This window comes from Rhinatrema bivittatum, chromosome 5, assembly GCF_901001135.1.
Source record: "Rhinatrema bivittatum chromosome 5, aRhiBiv1.1, whole genome shotgun sequence".
NCBI lineage: Eukaryota > Metazoa > Chordata > Amphibia > Gymnophiona > Rhinatrematidae > Rhinatrema > Rhinatrema bivittatum.
In genome coordinates this window covers 198,245,357-198,270,741 of record NC_042619.1, presented here as the reverse complement: position 1 = coordinate 198,270,741, position 25,385 = coordinate 198,245,357, and the positions used below count along the sequence as shown (strand labels likewise).

At 44.8% G+C, this 25,385-nt stretch overlaps 1 protein-coding gene across 4 annotated transcripts in view; it reads left to right on the top strand.

Moving 5' to 3' along the window:
- The first annotated feature begins 3,445 nt into the window (after positions 1-3,445).
- The window catches only part of KLHL15 (kelch like family member 15), a 217,815-nt gene continuing 195,875 nt past the window's right edge, over positions 3,446-25,385 (top strand). For 3 of the 4 annotated variants that reach the window (XM_029603073.1, XM_029603071.1, XM_029603072.1), the window contains exon 1: positions 3,446-3,760. The gene's annotated coding sequence lies outside the window, so the exon portion shown is untranslated. The remainder of the gene's footprint in view (positions 3,761-25,385) is intronic. The other variant, XM_029603074.1, reaches the window with a different exon arrangement.

The following is a 25,385-nucleotide window of genomic DNA, read 5'->3' as shown; positions in this document are numbered from 1 at the left end:
CAACCTGAGCCACAATGTCATCTACCCCAGCTGATGAAGCAGTCAGGGAGGGTGGATTACTGGCAGTGTCTTCCATTTTGTGCGCCACCAGCATTCCTTTGTCATGTCGATGCATGAGAGAAAATTGAAATAAATTCCTGGGCGTGAACAAATGTGCCACACAAGCAGAAGTCTTGAAACATAGACATTTAAGCAATGCCCACACTTATATTCAGAGTATATGTAGAAGCGGGACGCGTTCAGATTGAGGAGCAGGGCCCAGGAGCTAAAGAAAAACATGTCTTCACTCCCACATCATGTCTTTTTTTTTTTAATTTAAAACAAAACTGACTTTGCTGCAGAATAATCAGAATAAGAAATTCTTACCTATCTGATAATTTCCTTTTCTTTAGATCAGGTGAATCCAGAGCAAGGTGTTATAGACCTCTAACAGCAGATGGAGACAAAGCAAACTGATGTCCATAAAAAAATACTTAACAAGTGAGCAGTGACATCAGCCTGCCGGTATTTTCTTCAAAAGCAAACTGTGGACAAACTAGCAAAATACTTGACATGGTTATTTGTTTTTAGTCAATATTCAGCCAACACTGAGCTCAGACAAGAAATATATTAACACTAGTCTAGGGACTGGACTAACACTTACCAGAAATTCCTGTAATACATAGTCACACAAGAGGACCATAGTACAATCATTCGGCAGCAAAGGAAGGGAAGCTGGATTCATCTGACTGTCCTAAAGAAAAGGAAATGATCAGGTAAGTAGTAATTTCTCATTTCTTAGTGTCCAGTCAGATGAATCCAGAAAAGTGGGATGTACCCAAGCTACTCCCAAATAGCGTGGGAGGTCACCTGCGGTCCTGTCAAAACCGTACATGCAAAGGCTGCGTCCTTCTGGGCCTGTACATCCAGCCGATAAAACCTGGAAAAGGTATGTAAGGAGGACCACATTGCCGCGAGGCAAATGTCAATGGAAGACAGCAATCTAACTTCTGCCCATGACACTGCCTGAGTCCTAATGGAATGAGCCCTAACCTGACTAGGTAATGGCTTGCCAGCATCAACGTATGCTGCCGTGACTACCTCCTTAATCCAGCAGGCTATTATAGCCCGCTAGGCCAGTTCTCCTTATTTAGTACCGTTGTGAAGAACAAACAGGCGATCTGTTTTCTGTAAAGGCTCAGTAACCTCCAGATACCGGATGATATGTCTCTTAACATCCAAGGGTCCCAACAGATGATAATTCCCTATGTCTCTCTCTCTCTGACCAGAGACGGCAGGAAGATGGACTAATTCAGGTGAAATTCAGTGTCCACCTTTGGTAAAAAAGAAAGAACAGTCCGCAGCTGACACGTCTTTATCCAGCCCTGCACCAGGCTGGGAAGAACCAGGCTTAGTAAAATCAGACGAAGGCAATTCTCCCTGAGCATCCAAGCAGCGCTGACACAAGTTAGAGAAACACCAGGCTGAGATGCCCAAATCCGACAAGCATCAAAGAAGGTAAGGCTCTTAGGTTTCTTAGCTATAGGCACCATCAGTCCGTCAGTACTCTTTAACAGTCGACAAAGGTGTGCATTCAGCAGTTTTCATGCAGCAAAAAGTACATGTCCAAAATTTAGGAGTCCAAAATTTAAGCATACAACCCTATGCCTCGATGAGCATGCAAAAACTGAGCATCCTCAATGCCACCCAGATGGTGTGTATAAGTGCCCAAGCAGGCACCCAACTAAGCATCCAAAAACTGGGTGCACAACTGGATACACAGCCAGATGCACTTGCACAAACAGACGGTAGCCAGGAGCAAATTGACCAGAGGGTTCTTTGCCTGTGCAGGCACATGAGCAGAACCGCAGCTGTGCAATGACATAGCTGACGGGATCCCCCGCGGGCACAGGAGCAGAAGTGTGGCAACACGTTCAAGTCCTGCCCACAGGGTCCTACCCCCGTGGGCTGAAGAGGACCATGACGGCCTGGTGAAGACTGGCCTGCAAGAGTACCACCTCCAGCGGGCTTAAGATGACCATGATGATGTGAAAAAGGTTCGCGCCCTTGCTGGTACTTCACTCGGAGTGCACGCCCTAGGCTTCAGGCAACATGGCGGATCTGCAGCGTCGAGCTGACACGGGGACACCGAAGAGACACGGCTGGGAGATGCCACGGCAGCCAGCCATCCTTCAGACCTGGAGGGAGTTGCCACAGAGGTAAAGAAGGCGGAGTAAAGACGTCGGGCAGCGACGGTCGCAACACTCAGGCTATTTCCATTTTGTCTACATGTTTCCATTTCTAATTTGTAGTTCCTTATATCTGTATTGGGTATGGGTTGGTCCACACTCTGCATGTGCATGATAGAAGTGCAGTATTTTAGCAATCATGTAGTTTCTCTGTAGGGATTTGTAGCAGTCTGGCTTGTTCTGTTTGCCCAGTAGGTGGTGTATTAGTGTTCTAGGGCCTGGTTATAGTATTTGTATTGCTGCTTTTTCATAAATAATGGTGCTGTTTGACTCTTGAGAGTTAGTGCTGAGATTGTATGAAATGGCAAGGTTCTAGGCATCTTGTTTTTTGCAGACTTTTGTGTTGTAAGGATTTTGTTTTGCTGAGGGGATACCAGAATTGGAATATTTTTATATGTTGGGTTCTAATGTGAACTATCCTAGCTCTGCACTCACTTATTACTATTGTAAAATTTCACTCATGATGCATAACAGCAGTTACAGATTACTTAGAAATTCTGTCAGATGCACTCTGAGGCATTATTTATGGACAAGAGTATAACTAGTAGGACTCAGACATGTATGCCGCCCCCCCCTTCTACTCGCACACATACTAAACAGTGAAGAGTAACGTTAGGCTAGAAGCAAAGCAGAAGAGAAGGGAGAGAAAAAAAAAAGGTAAGACCGGGTCAGCGTAAACCAAAATGAAAAAGATCCTCCTCGCTCATACTTCAGTATCGCTGTACTTAGAAAACCAAAATACACATGCGCAGGCGTTACGTTCTCATGGCAACTTCAGATCACGAGCCATTAGTTACTAAGAAGTGCTCGTTCCCATCTTCGTGCCCATAAGAAACGAATACTTGTTCACTTCATAACCCAACGCCCAGTACATATCCTACTGCCACTGCTCTCATAACAGCTTTTTATGCCCCCAATCCTTCATCAACGCCTCAGGTCGTCCATCCCCGGCCGGCCTCAGCAACCCCCCCTCCTTCTCCAACAGTCCGGCAGCACGTGCACGTCTTCATAACACATTACAATCATGAAATACAAATAATAACATTTACAATAAAGATGGTTAAATGTTTCTTGCCATCCTCTTATTATTTAACCCAAACCCAACGTTGTTTCTAAATATAACCTACCTTGCTCTCCTCCGCCAAGCCTACGGTGCCCTTCATCTATTAAGCAGTCACCGCGAGACCGGAAGCGGTTCTCGCTGGCGGGCAGCATGTGACGTTCCAGCCTTAGTACGCATGTGCGGAGCACCGGTTCCCTTCTCCCCTCTTTACGGCGTCGACCAGAGCTGAATGTAGAAGCAAAGAGTCGTGACTTAATTTCGGCGAAAGGACGGTGAAAAGCTCGCTGCAGAAGAAAACACCTATAAATTTAAAAGCAGCCCAATTCAGAGGGAAAACTGTCTACTTGGCAATACTGCCCCCACCCTGCTCGAGATCTGCAGAGAGGAGAAGCGGGTTGGGGGGGAAGGATTTCAAGGTGACACCCGGACGGAACATAGCCAGAGGAGCGAATGGTCGTCGAGGGGGCAGGTGAGCTGGGGCCGCGAGAGGGTATCCTCAGCTGAAAGGTTGCTAGCTGTGCTCTGGGAAGAGCTTCTGCCGCCCGGAAGTCTTACGTGAGGAGAGAGCCTAGTTCCCCAATCCCTACTCTGCTGGGTCCTTCCTTCCCCCAAGCCTCCTGCTCTTAGTGTCCCCTCCCTTTCTGTCTTCGATCTCTGCTCTGCCAGTGATGCTCTATTCTCCCCCTCCCGCCCACGGGCCTCCTTTCCCCCCAATTATTGTACTTAGTCTTTTCCCTTCAATGTCAGTGCTTTCCCCACAGTGTCCTTTCCCCAATTTGTGTATGTCAGATTGTTTATTTATAAACAATGTTAAGCAGTAGTAGCGATATTCCATCTTTCCTCAAGATGGTTTCAAGATTACAATCAATGTTAAATTAAATTTACAGTAGCATTAGTCTCAAGGTGGATTGCAATAAAAAAAATCAAACTTACAGTCAAGGTAGGATTACAGTTTTCAAAGAAATTGTAATACAAAGTTAGGGCATTTGTGTAAATGACGCTAAGAAGTGGGGTATTTTGTGAGCAGTTCTGCGTTATAACAGTGCAATTAGTTAAGGAGTTAAATTAAGGTTGCCGACTTTTCTACAAACCAGGACTGGATACTTGTGAGCCTGGGGAGGGTTCCCTCCTTCCCTCATTTGCATACATTTTCATGAAAAGGGACATTAAAAGCACAGTCTTCAGAGCTAAAAATATTTACAACGTGTATATTTTGACATACACTGTTGTAGTAACAATAATGTAAGTATAATAAGTGTCTCAACCACATATTGATTATACAAAACACTAAAGGTGGAATCAAATTCAACAAGTGTTTCAAAAAAAGACATGGAGCTTCACCATTCAGATTTTTAGGTGAACCACATGTCATCATTTGCCAAAGTCTTTTCTTTTTTTTTTCAAAGCAAATGGTGTCCAAAATGGTGCTTAACGTGTCAAAAATAAACTTTTTAAACAAATTAAACAAATGTCAACATTGTCAGTTGAAAAAGTACTTAACATATCCGATGAATGGTATCACTTGACTTATTTGGATCTTCAAAACGAAGCAAGTCCCTCCATCGATGTTTCAAAAAAATTCTTCATGTTAAAGGTCCACCTAAGTCAAGTTGTACCTTTCATTAGATAAGTATTTTTTATGACTGACAATATTGACATTTGTTTAATTTTATGTAAAAAGTTTATTTTTGACACAGTATTAATGAATAATAAATACTAACTTAAATCCAGTAAGCTATTACAGTTTGCCAAAAATAAAGTTAATCCCAAGAGACAAATGTGCCATATTGAAACAGTACTAACTTCTAGGACTCAAACAGCAACAATACTACCCAAGAAAAAGCAGCACTGCCAATATTGCATTGGACCCTGTAAGACCACCTCCTATTGAAACCAGAGCAATCTGGCCTACTATAGATTACTAATCAGAAACTGTACACTAGTAGAATCCCTTACCCTGGTCACACATACAGAACATAGATAATCCCTCATCAAATACAAAATAAGGAACCACAAATTAGAAATTGAAATGCTACAAAAACTACACTGGAAAGCCCAAGGAGCTAAACTCTGCAGTACAACAGTAGAAAAATGAAAACATCATTATTCCCTAACACTGCTGACTGCTGCCTCCTGCCCCCTCCAGTTACTGTGGATCAAGGCTTGAACTATGGCCAAAGATGCTTTCTCACTCCAGAAGACCTCCCACCCACTGTCCAGCATTTCCCTGACTATTCCCCCTGCTTCTCCTGTCTGCCATTTGTGTTCCCATGAGCCCCTCTCCTCCCCATCCTCTGACCCCCTCCCTCTTCCCATCCCCCTGATCTCCCTCTGCTCACCATCCCCCTTTCAACTCTCATAAGCTTCTTACTCTCTGCCTAACAGCCCACAGAGATACTGTTACTGTTGTAACAAAACCAAACACAAAGTTGGAAAATTGGACTGCTGGTCCAAAACTGCGCAGTTGGTCAGCATAAGCAAAATAGGTTAAGACTATATCTAATCTTGTCTTTTGAAGTACATATATTGGAATATCAAGGATCTATTTGGTGAATGGAGAACAAGACTATAGGGACAGGTGCAAGTAAAGAGATGTACATAAGAGATGCCATACTGAATCAGACCAAGGGTCCATCAAGCCCAGTAGCCTATTTCCAACAGTGGCCAATCCAAGTCACAAGTACCTGCAAGTACCCAAATATTAGATAAATCACAAGCTACTCTTGCTTATTAATCACCGTAATAGCAGTTTATGGATTTTTCCTCTAGGAACCTATCCAAACCTTTTTTAAATCCAGTTACACTAACTGTTGTAACAACATCCTTTGGCAAGGAATTCCAAAGCTAACTATGCTCTGAGTGAAAAAACTATTCTTCACTTTGTTTTAAATAAGCTACTTGCTAACTTCATGGAGTGCCCCCTGGTCCTTCCATTATCTGAGAGAGTAAATAACAGATTTACATTAACTTGTTCAAGGCCTTACATGATTTTGTAGACTTGTATCATATCCTTGCTCAGTTGTCTCTTCTTCAAACTGAACAGCCCTAACTTCTTTAGCCTTTCCTCATAGGGCAGCCATTCCATGCCCCTTATCATTTTGGTTACCCTTCTCTGCACTTTCTCAAGTGCAGCTATATCCTTTGAGATGCGGTGACAAGAATCGCACACAGTATTGAAGGTGCGGTCTCAACATGGAGCGATACAGAGCCATTATGACATCCTCCGTTTTATGTTCTATTCCCTTCCTAATAATTGCTAACATTCTATGTGCTTTTTTGATCGCTACAGCACAGTGGGCCGACTATTTCAATGTATTATCCACTATGACGCCTAGATCTCTTTCCTGGGTGGCAACTCTTAAGATAGAACCTAGCATTGTGTAACTACAGCAAGGGTTATTTTTCTCTATATGCATCACTTTGCACTTGTCCACGTTAAACTTCATCTGCCATTTGGCAGCCAAATCTTCCAGTCTCGCAAGGTCCTCCTGCAATTCATCACAATCCGCTTGACTTTTAACTACTCTGCATACTTTTGTGTCATCCGCAAATTTGATCACCTCATTTGTTGTTCCCCTTTCCAGATCGTTTATAAATATATTAAAAAGCACCTGTCAAAGTAAAAGATCCCTGAGGTACTCCACTGCTTTCCTTTTTCCACTGTGAAAACAGACCATTTAATACAACTCTCTATTTCCTGTCTTTTAACCAATTTGAAATCCACAAAAGGACATCACCTCCTATCCCATGACACTTTAGTTTTCTTAGAAGCCTCTCATGCGGGACTTTGTCGAATGCCTTTTGAAAATCCAAGTACACCACATCTACCAGTTCACCTTTGTCCACATGTTTATTCACCCCTTCAAAAAAAATGTAGGCGATTTGTGAGGCAAGACTTCCCTTGGGTAAATCCATGTTGGCTGTGTCCCATCAAACCAAGTCTATCTAAATGTTTTTTGTGATTTTTATTCTTTATAACACTTTCCACGATTTTTCCCAGCACTGAAGTCAGGCTCACTGGTCTATAGTTTCCCAGATCACCCCTGGATCCCTTTTTAAATATAGGGGTTACATTGGCCGTCTTCCAATCTTGAAGGTACATCAGATTTTATTGATAACTAAAAAATGAAATTTCAGATCTTTTTCAGAAAGCTGGGATGTGTACCATCCTGTAAAAGTGATTTACTAGTCTTCAGCTTCTCAATCAGGCCTACCCCATCTTCCAGGTTCACCGTGATTTGGTTCAGTTGATCTGCATCCTCACCGATGAAACCCTTCTTCGGAACGGGTATCTCTCCAACATCCTCTTCAGTAAACACTAAAGCAAAGAAATAGTTTAATCTTTCCACAATGGCCTTATCTTCTCGAAGTGCCCCTTTAACCCCTTGATAATCCAACGGTCCAACTGACTCCTTTGCAGGCTTTCTACTTCAGATATATTTTAAAAAGTTTTTATTGTGAGTTTTTGCCTCTACAGCCAACTTCTTTTCAAATTCTCTTAGCCTGTCTTATCAGTGTCTTACATTTAACTTGCCAATGCTTTTGCTTTATCCTATTTTCTTCTGATGGATCCTTCTTCCAATTTTTGAATGAAGATCTTTTGGCTAAAATAGCCTCTTTCACCTCCCCTTTTAACCATGCCAGGAATCGTTTTGCCTTCCTTCAACCTTTCTTAATACATGGAATACATCTGGTCTGTGCTTTTAGGATTTTTTTCTAACTTTTTCTCATTTTATCAAAGTTTCCCTTTTGAAAGTTTAGTGCTAGTGCCATGGATTTACTTACTGTCCCCCTTCCAGTCATTAATTCAAAATTTATCATATTATGATCAGTATTGCCAAGCAGCCCCACCACCGTTACCTTTCACAAAATCCTGCGCTTCACTGAGAATTAGATCTAAACTTGCTCCCTTTCTCGTTTCTGAACCAGTTGCTCCTTAAAGCTGCCTTTTATTCCATCCAGGAACTTTATCTCTCTAGCATACCCTGATTCACTTACCCAGTCAATATTGGTGTAATTGAAATCTCCCATTATTCCTGCACTGCCAGATTGGTTAGCTTCCCTAATTTCTCTTAGCATTTCACTGTCCGTCTCACCATTTTGGCCAGGTGGACGGTAGTATACTCCTATCACCGTTCTCTTCCCCAACACACAAGGGATTTCTACCCATACAAATTTGATTGTGCATTTAGTCTCATGCAGGATCTTTATCCTGTTTGACTCTGTCATTCCAAATATAAAGCACCACCCTGTCAGCAAGATGCTCCTCTCTATCATTGCAATATAATTTGTACCCTGGTATAGCACTATCCCATTTGTTATCCTCTTTCCACCATGTCTCTGAGATGCCAATTAAGTCTGTCATCATTCACTGCTATACACTCTGATTCTCCCATCTTACTACTTAGACTTCTGGCATTAGCATAGAAACATTTCAAAGTGTGTTTTTTGTTTGTATTTACATTCTGCTTTTCAGTTGACAGGGATAAATTGGAATTTTTTAGCTCAGGTGAGTTTTTAATTACAGGCACTTGGACTACTTTTTTCATTACCGGACCCTCTCTGTTGGGATGCCTTAACTCTAATACTTCATTAGCATCCTTTGAAGATATCTCCCTCCAAACTGTGCTGCTGAGCAATTGTCTCCTTTCCCCTTTGTTCTAGTTTAAAAGCTGCTCTATCTCCTTTTTAAAGGTTAGCGCCAACAGCCTGGTTCCACCCTGGTTAAGGTGGAGCTTATACCTTTGGAAAAGACTCCCCCCTTCCCCAAAAGATTCCCCAGTTCCTTACAAAACTGAATCCCTCTTCCTTGCACCATTGTCCCATGCATTGAGACTCCGGAGCTCTGCCTGCCTCTGGGAACCTGCGCGTGGAACAGGGAGCATTAGAAAATGCTACCCTGGAGGTTCTGATTTCAGCTTTCTACCTAAAGCCTAAATTTGGCTTCCAGAACCTCCCTCCCACATTTTCCTATGTCGTTGGTGCTCACATATACCATGACAGCCGGCTCCTCCCCAGCACTGTCTAAAATCTCATCTAGGTGATGCATGAAGTCCACCACCTTCACACCAGGTAGACATGTTACCAGGCGATCCTCGTGCCCACTAGCCACCCAGCTGTCTAAATTCCTAATAATTGAAACATCAACTATGATGGCCAACCTAACCCTTCCCTCCTGGGCAGTAGCCCTGGGAGAGACATCCTCGGTGCGAGAGGACAATACACCACCTGGAGAGCAGGTCCTTGCTACAGGATCCTTTCCTGCTGCACCAGGTTGATGTTCTCCGATCTTGAGACCTTCTTTCTCCAAGGCAGCACCAGGGATGCCAGACTGGAGTTGGGACGGTTACTATGTCCCTGAAGGTCTCATCTATATACCTCTCTGTCTGCCTCAGCTCCTCCAGGTCTGCCACTTTAGCCTCCAGAGATCAGACTAGTTCTCTGAGAGACAGGAGCTGTTTGCATCGGATGCACATGTACAATTTCTCACTGGCGGGGTAAAAAAAAAAAAATCATACATGTGACAATTGATGCAAAAGACTGGGAGGCCCTGCTCTTGCTGCTGGACTACTGCCTTCACCTTAAATTTGTTCAGATCATTTTTAAGTTGCTATGGATGTGGGATTGCCTGCAATTAGGGTCCATTAAACGTATTAGTGTATTTACTATATATCTGGTAGTGAGCTACAAGGGAATGATCAAACGCTTGATAAGGAGTGGGGAATTTCTAAGATTGTTAAAAGGCTGATTTTTTTTTTTTAAGTGTGAAAGTGACATTTATTTATTTAGAAACTTTTATATACCGGTATTAGTGGGGACATCATACCGGTTTACATTAGAACAAAGGACTTGAAGGTAAATGGCCACATTCCACCAGGCAGTGGTGCGGAGGGGCAGCCCACCAGTACCGGGCACCTTTAGGGGCAATCGCTGAGAGAAAAAGAGACCAAAAAGACCAAAAAAATTGAAAAAACACTTCGCGCTGAAACTGAGAATGCTGTGAACTCAGGGATGAAGAGACCCGCCCCCCCCCCCCCTGACGTCATCACGCTCAGCGAACCGGTAAACGGCCACATTCCACCAGGCGTCGCGCGCCAAAGGGGCACTCCCCTTTGTGCACCCCTTCGTGCAATCCTTTGTGCTACGCTTATTTTAATTCCCTTAAGTTTTCCTTTGTTAATTAACCTTTTTCATAGTGTTTAGTAATCCTTTATTAAATATGTTCAATGTATTTGACTTAGGAAACCTATTTTCCTGCATACTCTGTTTTTAATGTAAACCGGTATGATTTGTATCTGATACAAGAATGTCGGTATATAAAAATGCAAAATAAATAAAGTAAATATTAACAGGGGGAGATGAACATGGAGGGGGTTAACCAGAAGCAGTATGGAAGCGATAGATAAATAAAACGAAAACAAACATAACATAGCAATAGTAATATAGTTAAATCCTTAACATAAGGAATATGCGATCACCGTGAGGTGGTGCAGGGGTGGTGAGGGGTATACTATTCTGGATAGGCTTGTTTGAACAGTAGTGTTTTTAAATTTCTTTTTAAATTTGATAGCACATGGTTCGAGGCGAATGTGCTCCTCCCACTCACCCCTAGCTCATCCTATAAATTAAAGGATGAGCTAGGGGTGAGTGGGAGGAGCGGGAAATACAAACACACAAACTTCAGTTTGTTGCCTGACTTTCTGACTACCTATTTAAAACAAAACTCACTAAATAATATATCTCAATAGTTTACATCTCCCCAGTAGTAAGTTTTACAGATTTCTCCAAACAGCACTTACTGATTCTTTCCAGTCACCAGCAAGGTGATCCTCTCTTCTCATTGCCCCCACTGGATTCCACGTATTTTCAATGAGACAGGCACCTAATTCAAATGAAGTAAGAATCCTGAGTATGGCAGTTTAATGGTATCTGAAGTTGAGATATCTCCCTTCCTCTTCCAGATCCCTGCACTGCCAATATCCCTTTCTTCCCACTAGGGCTGCCTTTACCAGAGGAGAGGGGGGGACAAAGGCCCTGGGCCCTTACTTTGTTGGGGACCCTGTGCTGCTATTGTAACCCCATACCCCACAGGTTTCCTGTCAGCTTGGGCATGGGACCATGCAGGTCATCATTCCAGGGCTCTGCTAGGGTTGATTTGCATCAACTCTAGCAGAGCCCAGCATCGGGGCTAGATTAACACATGATGAGGTCCTAAACTTTGTCGCATTTATGAGGCTCCATAGCATTTCACAAAATAATGTAAAATCTGTGATTTAGTGCATTTTATTTTTAGCTAGTCCCCTCATAATTATGGGCCCTAATCTATAGTTAAAGTAGTTTGCCAGTGCCCTTTTCTTCCTCTCCCTGATCCCTGCTCTGCCTTGCCTTTCTTTTCTCTCCCTCTCCCAGTCTCTGCCATCCTGCATCAAACACTCAAATTACCACACAATTCTAGACATAATATCATAGTAAATGACTGCAGATAAAGATCCAGATGGACCAGCCTGTCAGCAGTGAGTTGTTCTGTGTAGTAACTGCCACTCCTTGCAGGTTACCCCATGCCTCCTGTTAAAGTTAACTATCGCTTTGATCAGTTCACTCCCATGCAGAAATGTTAATGTAAGAATTTATAAAGGTAAACTTCAGTCTGGATACTGCCCATTCACCTCCCTTCTCTCTCTCCCCCCCCCCCCCCCCCCCCCCCCCCCAAGGACAGTGCTACAGAAAATTACCATTTATTTTATATTTATATATGATCTGATAAGCCCAGGATGTTACACCTGTTTGGCTCAGAATAGAGATTTTTTTATTGTAAGGCATTAGATTACCAGTGAAAACATTAACCAGTTAGCGATCTTAGAAACATAGGGGCGGATTTTCAGAGCCCTGCTCGCCTAAATCCACCCCAAACCGGGCGGATTTAGGCGAGCAGGGCCCTGCGCGCTGGTGAGCCTATTTTACATAGGCCTACCGGCGCGCGCAGAGCCCCGGGACTCGCGTAAGTCCCGGGGGTTCTCCGAGGGGGGCGTGTCGGGGGCGGGCCCGGTCGTCACGGCGTTTAAGGGGCGTGTCGGCAGCATTTTGGGGCGGGTACGGGGCCGTGGCTACGGCCCGGGGCGGTCCGGGGGCGTGGCCGCGCCCTCCGTACCCGCCCCCAGGTCGCGTCCCGGCGCGCAACAGGCCCGCTGGCGCGCGGGGATTTACTTCTCCCTCCGGGAGGCGTAAATCCCCGGAGAAAGGTAAGGGGGGGGTGTAGACAGGGCCGGGCGGGTGGTTTAGGTAGAGGAAGGGAGGGGAAGGTGAGGGGAGGGCGTTAGAGGATTCCCTCCAAGGCCGCTCCGATTTCAGAGCGGCCTTGGAGGGAACGGGGGTAGGCTGCGCGGCTCGGCGCGCGCCGGCTATACAGAATTCATAGCCTTGCGCGCGCCGATCTAGGATTTTAGTGGATACGCGTGGCTCCGCGCGTATCTACTAAAATCCAGCGTACTTTTGCTTGCGCCTGATGCGCCAGCAAAAGTACGCCTATTCGCGTTTTTTGAAAATCTACCCCATAATAAATACTTAGCACAGAATGCACTTATGGTGATTAGCTTGTTAGGTATGAATAAGTTAGCAGAAGCATAATACATCACCCAAGCTGGAACTATAATTTAAAAACAGTTCAAACTTATTAGACCTAGATAAGACCTGGTTTTTGTTTTTGTTTTTTGAAGATTTTTGGTCTCTGAGCTATGAGAGAAGCTGGAGATCCCGAACGCTGACTCTATCACTGTGAAGCAGGCTGTGGGTTTCTGCGCCTGGATGCTGGGCAGAGGACTCCCTTAGTTCCTTGAGGCAAGTACAACTCTGGCTAAAATAGCAAGGCTTGAGACGCTCTTACAGGATATTGGATTTCATTGGTCGGTTTAATTGCAGGGCAGAGTGGAGAGTGATGACTCGGAGGTCTTCTTTATGGTGTGGATGGAATCTTGTTAGTGGAGCCCCACCCCTTTTTCCAAGCCAATTAGAAGAGTTAAGATAATGCATATTCAGTGGCTCCATGCATATATAAAAAAAACAGAGCATGAGTCAAGAGCTGATTGGTTCACCTTCTTCACAGACTGCTTGACACCTCTCCCCCCAATGACAGAGTTGACTTGAATCTGATAAGGGCTCCTCTCAGTGTTGGAGGATGTGTTGTCAGGTACTTCTGAGCTTTCTGGTAGGCTTCAGGTCTTTCTGTCTCCCCTCCTATACGCACAGGGTTGACATTGTCTTGGCTCCCTTCTGTGTTTGTTGAGAGGAGACTTCTCTTTTTCAAAGAGGCTTAGAGAGAGAGAATTCCTCCTTCAAAGCAGATAAGCAGTCGCATGCTGCAGTCTGTGAGAAATTCATCATCTCTGTATTTCAGACTAGTGTCATTTTTTAAAGTTAGAGTCCATTTTGCTGCATGGACAGTAGTGAAATTTAGGGTTTTTATTCCTCCAGTACATCTACATTTAACGTAGGTTACCCTTTTTGTTCATTTCCATCCTTTAGCAACTGTGTTTATCTAAGCCCTTTTGAATTCTATTACCATTCTTGTCTTCACCACCTGTTTTGGGAGAGTATTCCATGCATTTTAATTTTCCATCAGAAAATGTTTGATTCTTATGCATCATTTATACATTTCAGGTATTTAAAAATCTGTATTTCTATTCCTGGGGGAATTCTGCACAAAATAATTATGAATTCTGTGCACAATATTTTAAAATTCTGCATGCTATATTTATTCAGATAACACAAAATCACTGTCTGAAAAATAGTTAATTTATAATTTAATATATAAAAAAAGTTATTAAATATTCAAAATTTTAATTTTTTATGTAGATTTGTCCCATCATAAGTTCTGGATTCTCCAGATGGCTCTCCGCTTCTGATTGAATCTCTTTCCCCATAATTGATTTCTCCTCTCCTTCAAATCAGTTCCCCATTTCTTAGTATTCAGATAGGTGGATCCATGACTAGTGGATTATACACCTCTACCAGCAGTTGGAGACAGAGCAAATGTGACGTCATGGTATATATACCCCTGCACTGACAATATTCTCAGACTCCAGCAGATGGTGGAAGTGCATCTCCCTACTGGGGATTGCGTTTAAAGTTTTGTTATAGAAGGAGAAAAGTTTATTGCCCACTCTCCTGTGGTGATACCTTATGGTCCCTCCCTCAGTCAAGTTTTATAAGGTGATATCTTTGGATCCCTCCTTCAGATGAGTCCCTTGGTCTGGTAGTTGGTTTCTGCTTGGGTGGACTTAGCTGTTAAAAACAAAACAAAACACAGCTGAAAGCCAAGCAGGTGCAGGAAGCTGAGTGTGATGGTGAAGGTCTATGCCCTCTCCCTCCACAACCAGAGATCATCCTAGTATTTGGCTGGGACTAGCTAAGCTCAGGTAAAGAGTAATTTAAAAAAAAGAAAAAAAGAGGTAAAGGGGGAGTTGATTTTAGGATTCCTCTTCCCTCTGGTCTCCGTGCTTGGCGTGCCGATCCAACATCTGTTCCGGCCTCCGGGGAAGCTCGAGGATTCTGTTAGTTGGGCGGTTGAGCAGCCTTCTGGGCTAGGCCCCGCTCTCAGGCTTAGACTGTTCGCCATGTGGTAGGCTGCGGCGGTATTCGCGTGCTTTTTTTTCTTTGCGCATAAGGATGCCCTATTCAGGTACATTGGTTCATGTTTACGCACCCTGCTGTCTGTCTAGTTGTGCATCTAGCTGGGAGCTTGGTTGGGCACATAGGGATGCCTACCTGGGTGCTCAGTTGGGCGCATAGGGTGCCAGGTGGACACACCGTGGTATGCTTAAGGACTCCTAGGCGGGTGCTCAAGTGCATACAAAGTGAGTGCTCAGGTAGGTGCTCAGTTGAGCATCTACCTGAATTGTGTGTTTGGTGCCTAGTTTTTGAATGACTATTTTTTCAAGCGCCTATTGTGAGCACAACTGGGCGCATAGTTCTCAGATGCCTGTTGGAGTGTACTGACAATTCTATTGCACCGATAGCAAAGAAGCCTAAGCACCTTACTCTGTGCTGCCTGCCATATTCGGGTATCTCAGCCTGGTGTCCCCTCTAACTTGGGTCAACAATATTTGGAGGCTCAAGGAGAATTGTCTCCATCTAATTTTACTAAGCCCAGTCCTTCCCAGCATTATATGAGAATGGAAAAAGAGCTGCCAGAGTTTTTGCCTGAATTTGGGGCTTATCTAACTGGTTTGTCAGTGGGGGAAGGTAGTTCAGTGGGCACAGGACAGTCGCCCCCTGGTTTTGCCATGGACCCCTTCTGGGTGGAAGTTTTTCAAGGAATGCAGTCCTTTCTTCAGGTGCAAGCAATGGTTCTGTCCAATCTCTCACACACAGTCGAAGGCCGCTGATTCCCATGTGCCTGGTGCTGCAGGTAAGTGTCGGAGTATGTCTAGATCTGCTGCGGGTCACGCTGATAGGGATCCGGATGGCACGGATGATGAGGCCAATTATTACTCCCTAAAGCAGTGGTTCTCAACCTTTTTTTCTGTCAGGACACACCTGAGAGATGGTTCTCACATGCGTGAAAACCTGAACACATGATTGTCACGGGGATAAATGTAAACATATACTCTGTATATACAGGAACTTACCTGACCCCCCCCAACAATGGGTGCAGAACAGAACTAGGACATTCCTCTCTTAATTTACCATGCATTATATTTCTGGTGTCATCTCAGTACCAGCAACATAAACAGTTTTTATGCACAATAGCCCTCCTTATGGAAAAAACAGTAATTTACCACCAATATATGTCCTATTGAGAAAACACAACAAATAATATTGATTCAAATGCCTACATGCTAGTAAAATACTTCACCTCGGTCACACACATAGAATCAACCTTCACAAGTACATACAGAAAGACCGCAAATTACAAATATGGAGATCCAACAAAGCCACTCTGCCTGCAGTGCAAAACTGAAGAGATGGAAACAGAAACATAGCACCTAATAGACTCCCAGGATCTGCAATAATGTGCACAAACTAATGCGCAAAACATTACACCTGCATTATGGAACTCATTCAAACAGTAACAACCCTACCTATGAAAAGGCAACACTACAAAAATTTAACCAGGCCCTAAACGCCAATACACCTCCTATGAGGAAAAACAGAGTAAGCCAAGCTGCTATGGATCCCTACTCAGAAACTACAAGCTTGCAGAGTACCTTTACATGGGTGACACACACAGAACATAGATAGACCCTCACCAAATACAGAATAAAGTGACCATCAAGTTAATGATTTAGTTTTTCCATTGTTGCACTGCATACACTGTCTGGCTTCTTGCTGTTTCCAGTTCAGTTTTTGTTTCCACATTTCTGTTTATACATTTCTCAAGTAATTTAAAATAATAATTCTAAAACTAGAATAATAAATATAATGTTTCAAAACAGCTGATAAATAGAATAATATCCAATCAATAGGGAATTTTTAATAATTTTGTAAGTTTTTAAACACCAATAAAATATTTCAAACAGCAGATATATTACATAATACCCAATAATTAAAATGGCAGTCAATTAAGAAAGATACACTTAAAAAGCCACCTTTACTTAACCTCTCCAGCAACTCTCCTACTCCTTTCCCTTGTAGGTCTTAGCACACACCAGAAGCAGCAATGGCTGCTGAAGCTCTGTTCTGACACTCCTCTTCCTTAGGATCCATGACTAGTCTGTCTCACACACACGCACACACTTTCTGTTACTCACACACCAACCATCTTTCTGTGTCACACACCACCAGTCACCTCCCTGACCAATCTTTCTCTCTCAGACACACACACACCAGTCACCTCCCCGACCAATCTTTCTCTCTCACACACACACCAGTCACCTCCCCGACCAGTCTTTCTCTCACACACGCACACACACACCAGTCACCTCCCCGACCAATCTTTCTCTCTCACACACACACACACACCAGTCACCTCCCCGACCAGTCTTTCTCTCTCACACACACACACACACCAGTCACCTCCCCGACCAGTCTTTCTCTCTCTCACACACTCACACCAGTCACCTCCCCGACCAATCTTTCTCTCTCACACGCACACACACACACCAGTCACCTCCCCGACCAATCTTTCTCTCGCACTCACGCACACACACACACCAGTCACCTCCCCGACCAATCTTTCTCTCGCACTCACGCACACACACATACCAGTCACCTCCCCGACCAATCTTTCTCTCGCACTCACGCACACACACACACCAGTCACCTCCCCGACCAATCTTTCTCTCGCACTCACGCACACACACACACCAGTCACCTCCCCGACCAATCTTTCTCTCGCACTCACGCACACACACACACACACACACACACACACACACACACACACACACACCAGTCACCTTCCCGACCAATCTTTCTCTCTCACACGCACGCCCACCCCACATGGCAGCTAAGCATGTGGGGTGGGCTATTAAAGCAGTAATGACAGGCTGGGAACTGCAGCAGGAGGGACTCCCCTGGCCCCACAGCAGTAAGAAGGTAGCACTCAGCTGTTTGCTTATGCTGTGAACATCATAGCACAGAGCACTCAGCTGAGAATGTGGCCGTTGAGATTTCCTGCCGTGTGGCTGTTTGGGAAATCCGTCGCATAGCCATGATGTGCAAGGGCTGCGGGAGTCAGTGACCCTCTCTCTCTCTCTCTCTCTCTCTCTCTCTCTCTCTGTGGGCCATTGTTGGTTGTACGGGTGAGTGGCCAAGAGCACAAAGGCCGTGATTCTAGCTGCAGGAGCCAGGGGAGGTTCCCATGGTACAGAGGGTGCAGGGAGGGAGGGGCTGAGAATAGCAGCTGTAGGCCGTGGATGTACAGAGCCTCGGAAAGCCAATGACAGGCTCCCCATGGTATGAAGAAGCTGCATTTTGACCTGCAGGAGCCAGTTGCTCGCAGCCTGAGGAGAGGCAGGAAGTATTCCCAAGGGGAACGCCTGGAACTGATAGCTGCATGTTGAGCCACTGTAGCTGCCAGCCTTCCCACAATGAACTTGACCGCAGTCGTGAGTCTTTGAGCTTAGTGCCACCACGAGGAGAGAGGGGAGCTGTAGAAGGCATTGGGGGCCTTACAATTTAGGCCATAATCCTGCTGACATCATTGATGATATCAGCGGGACCCATAGGTCTGGAGCAGGGGCCATATAAAAAAGAAGTTAAATGCCGCAGACCTGAGGTAGCTAATCGACAGATTTCCCAAACAGCTGCGCGGCAGGAAATCGCCACGGCCACATTCTCAGCTGACAGCTGTGCGCCGTGATAATCGCAGCACAGGCAAGCAGCTGAGTGCTGCCTTATTACCACTGCGGGGCGAGGGGGAGGGGAATCTTGGGAGCCTTGAGACATGATTTCTGCAGCAGCATAGTCCTTTCTTCTTCCCGTGTGTCTCGTAAACATCACTTCTTCTTCCGGGCCTCAGGGGTGGGAAGAAGAAAAGGTCATGTTGCTGTTTCTGGCTTCCACAAGCACTGCTGCCGTTCCACTCTGGGCTTGAAAGTGTTGATAGCATGGGCAGGAACAACAGCAGTGTTCGTTGAAGAACTGCGTGCGTCTCGCTGGGGTGAGGAGGGAAGAGCGGGAGACCAGGAAGTGCGCAACACACCTGCCAGTGCTTGAGGACACACTGGTTGAGAACCACTGCCCTTGAGGATGGGGAAATTCCTCCGGGGCTGGGGCAGTATAGAACTGTTGCATTTCTTTCAAAGCGATGAGTTACCGGTTCTGATTTGCCAGATATTGAAGATGCTGGGGTTTCCAAGGGCTGATTCCATGTCTGAGCCAAAGAAAGATCCCTTTTTCATTTCTTTGTGTAAAGATTCATGTTTCCTCCCTATTATGGAGGCTATTCAAGAATTGATTGATCTTGAGTGGGACACTCTGGAAACTAGTTTTAAAGGGGAACGAGCCTTGGAAGGGCTGTACCCCCCTGAATTATGGCTGCGAGAGAGCAATTGCGCTTTCTGAAAGTGGATACGCTTGTATGTGCCGTCACCAAGTGGATGACTGTCCCTGTAGAAGGGGGACCAACATTGAAGGATGTACAAGATAGAAAAATTGAGGCCATCCTTAAGCAGGCCTTTGAAGCAATGGAAATTAATTTGCAGATAGCTTCTTGTTGTCCCCTGGTGGTTCGCTCTTGTTTACGTCTCTCTTTGGAAGTCGATGAGTCTGCTGTGAATTCCAGGGCAGTGATGGAACCGGCAGCCGCGGGCTGTGATTTGGTCCACACTTTGGCCAAAGGAGTGGCTTCGGTAATAGTGGCCAGGTGTCGCCTTTGGCTCAGGAATTGGTTGGCCGAATCAATTGCAAAGCCTTATCTTATGAAATTATCTTTTAAAGGATCACTCTTGTTTGGGAGTGAGTTGGAAAAATTGGCCAATATGTGGGGTGAGGCCCAGGTTCCTCGGTTACCAGAGGATAAGAAGCAGAATCTGCACTCCTTTGATACAAGCAGTCGTGCTAGGGATTTCAGACACTTTCGACCTTACAAAGGAGCAGCTTCTCAGAGGACTTGACCTTTGAGTAGGCCTCAATCCTTTTGGTCCAGGCAGCCCAGATGGGGGCACAGGCTTGGGTAGTGGTGCCCCCCAAGCCTCTTATTGAAGGTATGCCGACCCATCTCCGGGAACAGGAGATGAGGGGTTTCTCACTCTTCTTTTTTTTTTTTTTTTTTATCCGAGGTGGGTCAAGATCATGTTAGACCAGTGGATTGTGGAGGTGATAAGAGATGGCCACTCTTTGGAGTTTCTCAATGGCCTTCAGGACGCTTTCATGGCTTCTCCCTGCAACTTTCTGCAGCAGAGACAAGCAGTGGCATGTATGTTGTCAAGGCTCCTCAGCATGCAGGCTGTAGTTCCAGTGTCCATGTCCCAAGAAAATATGGGCTGATATTCCATTTATTTCATTGTGCCCAACGAGGTGGACTGCTTTCGCTCAGTCCTAGATCTCAAGGGAGTCAACCATCATTTGTGAGTGACTCACTTTCTCATAGAAACCTTACGCTCAGAGATAATGGCAGTAGAGTCGGGGAAGTTTCTGACATCTCTGGATTTGTCTGAGGTGTACCTTCACATTCCCATCTGTCTGGAGCATAAACAGTTTCTGCGTTTCGCTGTTTTGGGGTGACAGTTTCGGGTGCTGTCTTTTGGGTTGGCCATCTCGCCCAGAACCATTTCTAAGGTTATGGTGATGGTTGCAGCAGTGTTGAGAGAGAATGGCATTCTGGTTTACCTGTACTTTGATGATTGGCTGATTCGGGCCAAGAGTCTGGAAGAGAGCCTTTGAGACTTGTGTAAGGTAATCTCCTTGCTACAGGAACTAGGTTGGGTGATGAACTTGGCCAAGAGCAATTTACAGCCATCCCAGATACTGGAGTATCTCTGTGTTCAGTTTGACAGAAAGCAAGGCAGGGTGTTCTTGCCAGAGGGCTGTATTCAGAAGCTGATGGCACAGGTGTGACTATTGACAGAAACAATACGCCCAACAGTGTGGTCATATCTAAGGTGCTCAGGTTGATGGCAGCTACCCTAGAGTTGGTTCTGTGGATAAGGGCGCATATGTGCTCTATTCAGTGCACTCTGCTGACTCGTTGGAGACCACAGTCTGAAGGCTATTCAGTATGGCTCCACCTGCTGTGGAGATCAGCATATAACTGCAGTGGTAGTTGCAAGTGGAACATATAAGAAAAGAGATTTCCCTATGGTCACTGAACTGGCTAGTACTCACGACGGATGCAAGCCTCCAGGTTTAGGGGGGCTCACTGTCAGGGTTTGACAGTGCAAGGGCACTGGAGTACTGACATCTCTCTGGAGCATCAATCGGCTGGAAGCCCAGGCCATCTGGTTGGCATGCTTACGATCCGTTGACCAATTGCAGGGTCAATTGGTCCAGATAATGTCAGACAATCCAATGACAGTGGCTTACATCAATCGCCAGGGAGGAACCAAGAACTATCAAGTGTCGTAGGAAATAGCCCAACTCATGAAATGGGTGGAAGTACATCTTCAGGAGATCTTAGCCTCCCACATTGCAGGAAAAGACAACGTAAGAGCCGACTTTCTCAGCAGACAGAGTCTGGACCCAGGAGAATGGGAAAACTGGACTGCTGTGGCCTCCTGTTTCTAGACCTGTTGGTGACATCTAACAATGCAAAGGTTCCTCTCTTCTTCAGTTGCAGGAGAGATCAAATGTCCTTGGACATTGATGCCCTCATGCAGGAGTGGCCGGAGGGCAAGCTCCTATATGCCTTTTCCCCATGTCCCATGTTAGGTAGAATGATTCGGAGGATTGAAAGTCACTCGAGGATGGTGCTTCTAGTGGCACCAGATTGGCCTAGGAGGTATGCAGATTTGCGAAGGCTCCTGGTGGACTTTCCTATCTGATTACCGGTTCACAGGGATCTGCTATGGCAGGGCCCTGCTCTTCACAAATATCCGACTCGATTTTGTCTTACGGTATGGCCCTTGAGAGGGCTCAGTTTCTGAAGCATGGATATTCCACTGCCGTGATTGTCACCTTGCTATGAGCGAGAAAATTCTCCACTTCCTTAGCCTATGTGCGGGTTTGTCGAGTGTTTGAGAATTGGTGTGAGGATGGAGGGGCTCATCCTCATTCGGTTAAGATCCCATTCATTTTGGAATTTTTGCAGGATGGATGGAGAAAAGGGTTGCCCTTAATTCCTTGAAGGTACAGATGGCGGCTCTTGCCTGTTTCCATGGTCAAGTGGATGGTGGACCCTTGTCTGCTCATTCAGATGTGGCTCATTTCTTAAAAGGGTGAATAATCTTCATCCTCCCCTACGATTGCTGGTGCCCTTGTGGAGTCTTAATCTGGTTTTGTATTTTCTGGCGGGTTCCACTTTTTGACTGCTGCGGAGCCTTTCCTTGAGGTTGCTTTCCTTGAAAATGGTATTTCTTGTGGCAATTTGTTCTGCGTTTAGAGTCTCTGAATTGCAGGGAACCGTTCCTGCGAGTGATTCTGGGGGCGATACAGTTGCATACTATTCCAGCCTATTTACCAAACGTGGTCTCAGATTTTCAAATGTCTTCTATGGAGACATTATAGAGATGCACCACAGAGGATGCTGTGGCTCGCACCTGATAAGCAGTAACTGGAGTGGATAAGGGTTGCTATGCTGAGGAGTGACAGATATGAATACAATTCTTGATCCAGTTGGATATTGTTCTTTATTAAACTGCTACTCCTAAGGAGTTAAGTTTGAACAAGAAGAACAGTTGTGAAGCATGGCGGTGAGGTTGAGTTCTTTGTTTATAATATGCTAAAGCTCTTTTACATTCCACATTATGGAGCATAGATTTCCTTTTGTTCCTGTGAGGTCTAGGGAAGAAGATGGATAATGAAATGTCTTGATTAATGTGAAAAGTTGAAACTACTTTAGGTAGAAACTTGGGATGAGTTCTGAGAATTATTTTATCGTGCTAAAACTGTATGTAGGGAGAAAGTGAACTAATGCATGCAGCTCACTGACTCTTCTGGCCGAGGTGATTGCTATGAGAAAAAACACTTTCCAAGTGAGATATTTCAAATAGATAGAGTTAAGTAGTTCGAAAGGGGCCTTCATTAGTGCTGATAAGACTTTATTCAAATCCCAGGGCACTGGAGATTTGCAGATTGGAGGATGAAGATTTAGAAGTCTTTTCATAAAACGTGAAACTAAAGGGTGCGAAGCTGTCAGTCTTTGATCCTTTCATGATAAGCAGAAATAGCACTTAGGTGAACTCTAATTGATGATGTTGCTAATCCTGTATTAGACAGATGTAGTAAGTAGAAAAGGATTTCTAAGGATGCAGAGGAGAAAGGACTCATGTTTTGAGTTTGGCACCAGTCGGCATATCTTTTCTATTTAAAGGAATAATTACATCTGGCTGATGGTTTTCTTGCTGCTATTATAATTTCCTTGATATCTGCTGAAAGTGCTGATGATTGTAAAGCTTTGTGCTCAACATCCAAGCCGTCAGATGGAGGGAAGAGTGAAGAGGGTGTAGAAGAGATCCTTCCTCCTGAGTCAGGAGCTCTGGATTTTGACTGTGATCTAATGCTTTGGTCTCTGAGTACTATACCAGATAAGCAAACCAGGGTTGTCTCGGCCATGCGGGTGCTATAAGTATCACACAGGCCATGTCTCTTATCATTTTCTGAACTGTTCTTGAGATGAGAGGAATCGGAGGGAATGCATAAAGGAGACCTTTCGACCGTGACATTAGGGCGACATCCTGTGTTCTCCTGAGACGGCTTAGGTGTACAGAACAAAATTGATGAACCTTCCGGTTTTGTTCTGTGGCAAAAAGATCTATCCAAGGTTGACCCAGAGTTAGAAAGATTTTGTTTGTTATTGATTGGTTGAGAGACCATTCATGGGGGTGAAACAGTCTGCTGAGCCGGTCGGCTAAGGTGCTCGCTATGCATGTGACTGTCACGGTTATCGAGTTGTTGAGGGCCCATTCCCAGATCCATACTGCTTCCCTGCATAGCATCCCAGAACCTGACCTTCCTTGCTTGTTTACATAAAACATGGCCTCTTGATTGTCCGTGTGAATCATGACAGTATGTCCTCATAGGAGATGTGTATAGCATATCTCATGACTGAGTTCCAAAAGATTTATTTGGTAAACAAGTTTGTCTTCCAACCATTGACCCTGAATCTTGTAATGGAGTAAGTGCGCTCCCCAATATTGTGTGAAAGCATCTGTGTTTAATAAGATATTGTGGGTTGGAACTCGAAGAGGTGATCCGATGGTTAAGACTTCTAGAATTAGCCTCCAGTGAATGTCTTTCTTCGTGGAGTTTGATATGGTTAATTGAGAGGACATTGGTTGAAGATATTGCATCCATTGTGCTTTTAGATCCCATTGAAGATGATGCATGTGAGGTACTACATGGATAGCTGCTGCCATGTGACCCAGCAATACTAACACTTGACGAGCCGTGATTCTTGAATTGAGGAGCAAGTCCTTGCAAAAGTGATGAAGATGATCGATCCTTTCTTGGGGAAGGAAGGCTCGAGATTGGATAGAGTCTATTCTGGCTTCCATGAATTGCAAGACTTGTCTGTTTGAGTACCAATTTCTTGTATTTGATGAAAAATCCCAGAGATTCCAGGCAGGAGATTATAGATTCTGGATGCTGACACAGAGACATGTGGTCGGGGGATACTATCAACCAATCGTCAAGATAGGGGGGAAAAAGGTGGATCCCTTGATGCCTTAAGTGAGCTACAGCGACTGCTAGACACTTGGTGAAGACTCTGGGAGCCGAGGATAGACCAAAGGGTAGAACTTTGTATTGGTAGTGTGTGGAGTTGACCTGGAAGTACAGGAATCGCCAACAGGAGGGGTGCATTGGAATGTGTGTGTAAGCATCTTTGAGGTCTAAAGAGCACATTCAATCGTTGTCCTGAATGAAAAGGGAGTCCTAGCTTGAGGGAATTCATCTTGAATTTCTCTTTCCAAAGATATTTGTTTAGGGAGCATAGATCCAAGATTGGACGGAGACCCCCTTAAGAGTTTGGGAATGAGGAAGAATTGGGAGTAGTAACCCATATCTATCGGGTGCTTGGGCACCACTTGAATGGCCTTCTGACGAAGAAGAGATTGTATCTCCTGCTCCAGAAGAGATGACTGAGAAGACTCCTTGAAACGGGTTATAAGTCATGGAAGAGGAGGATAGGATAGGAAATTCGGTTGATAACCCTCGCGAACAATGTGAAGGACCCATTGGTCTGTGGTGATGTGATTCCATTACATGGCAAAGGATGTTATTCTGCCCCTCCACTGGAAGAAGAGGAAGTGGCTCGGTGTTTCTTAAAAAGACAATGGAGTTTTCTGAACTGAGGGCTGTGATGGCATTTGTTGTTTCCTATCCCTTGTACAGTTTCTAGATGGAGCTGGTTGAGTCTGGGTGCGAGACTGCTGGAAAGATTGGTATTGTTGTGGTCTGTAAGTTGGAAAATATTTGTACGGTTTCCATTGGTTATAGTATGATTTTCTCTACTGCTGGTAGTAATGTCTAGAAGAGTGAGTGTCTGAACAGGTACATTC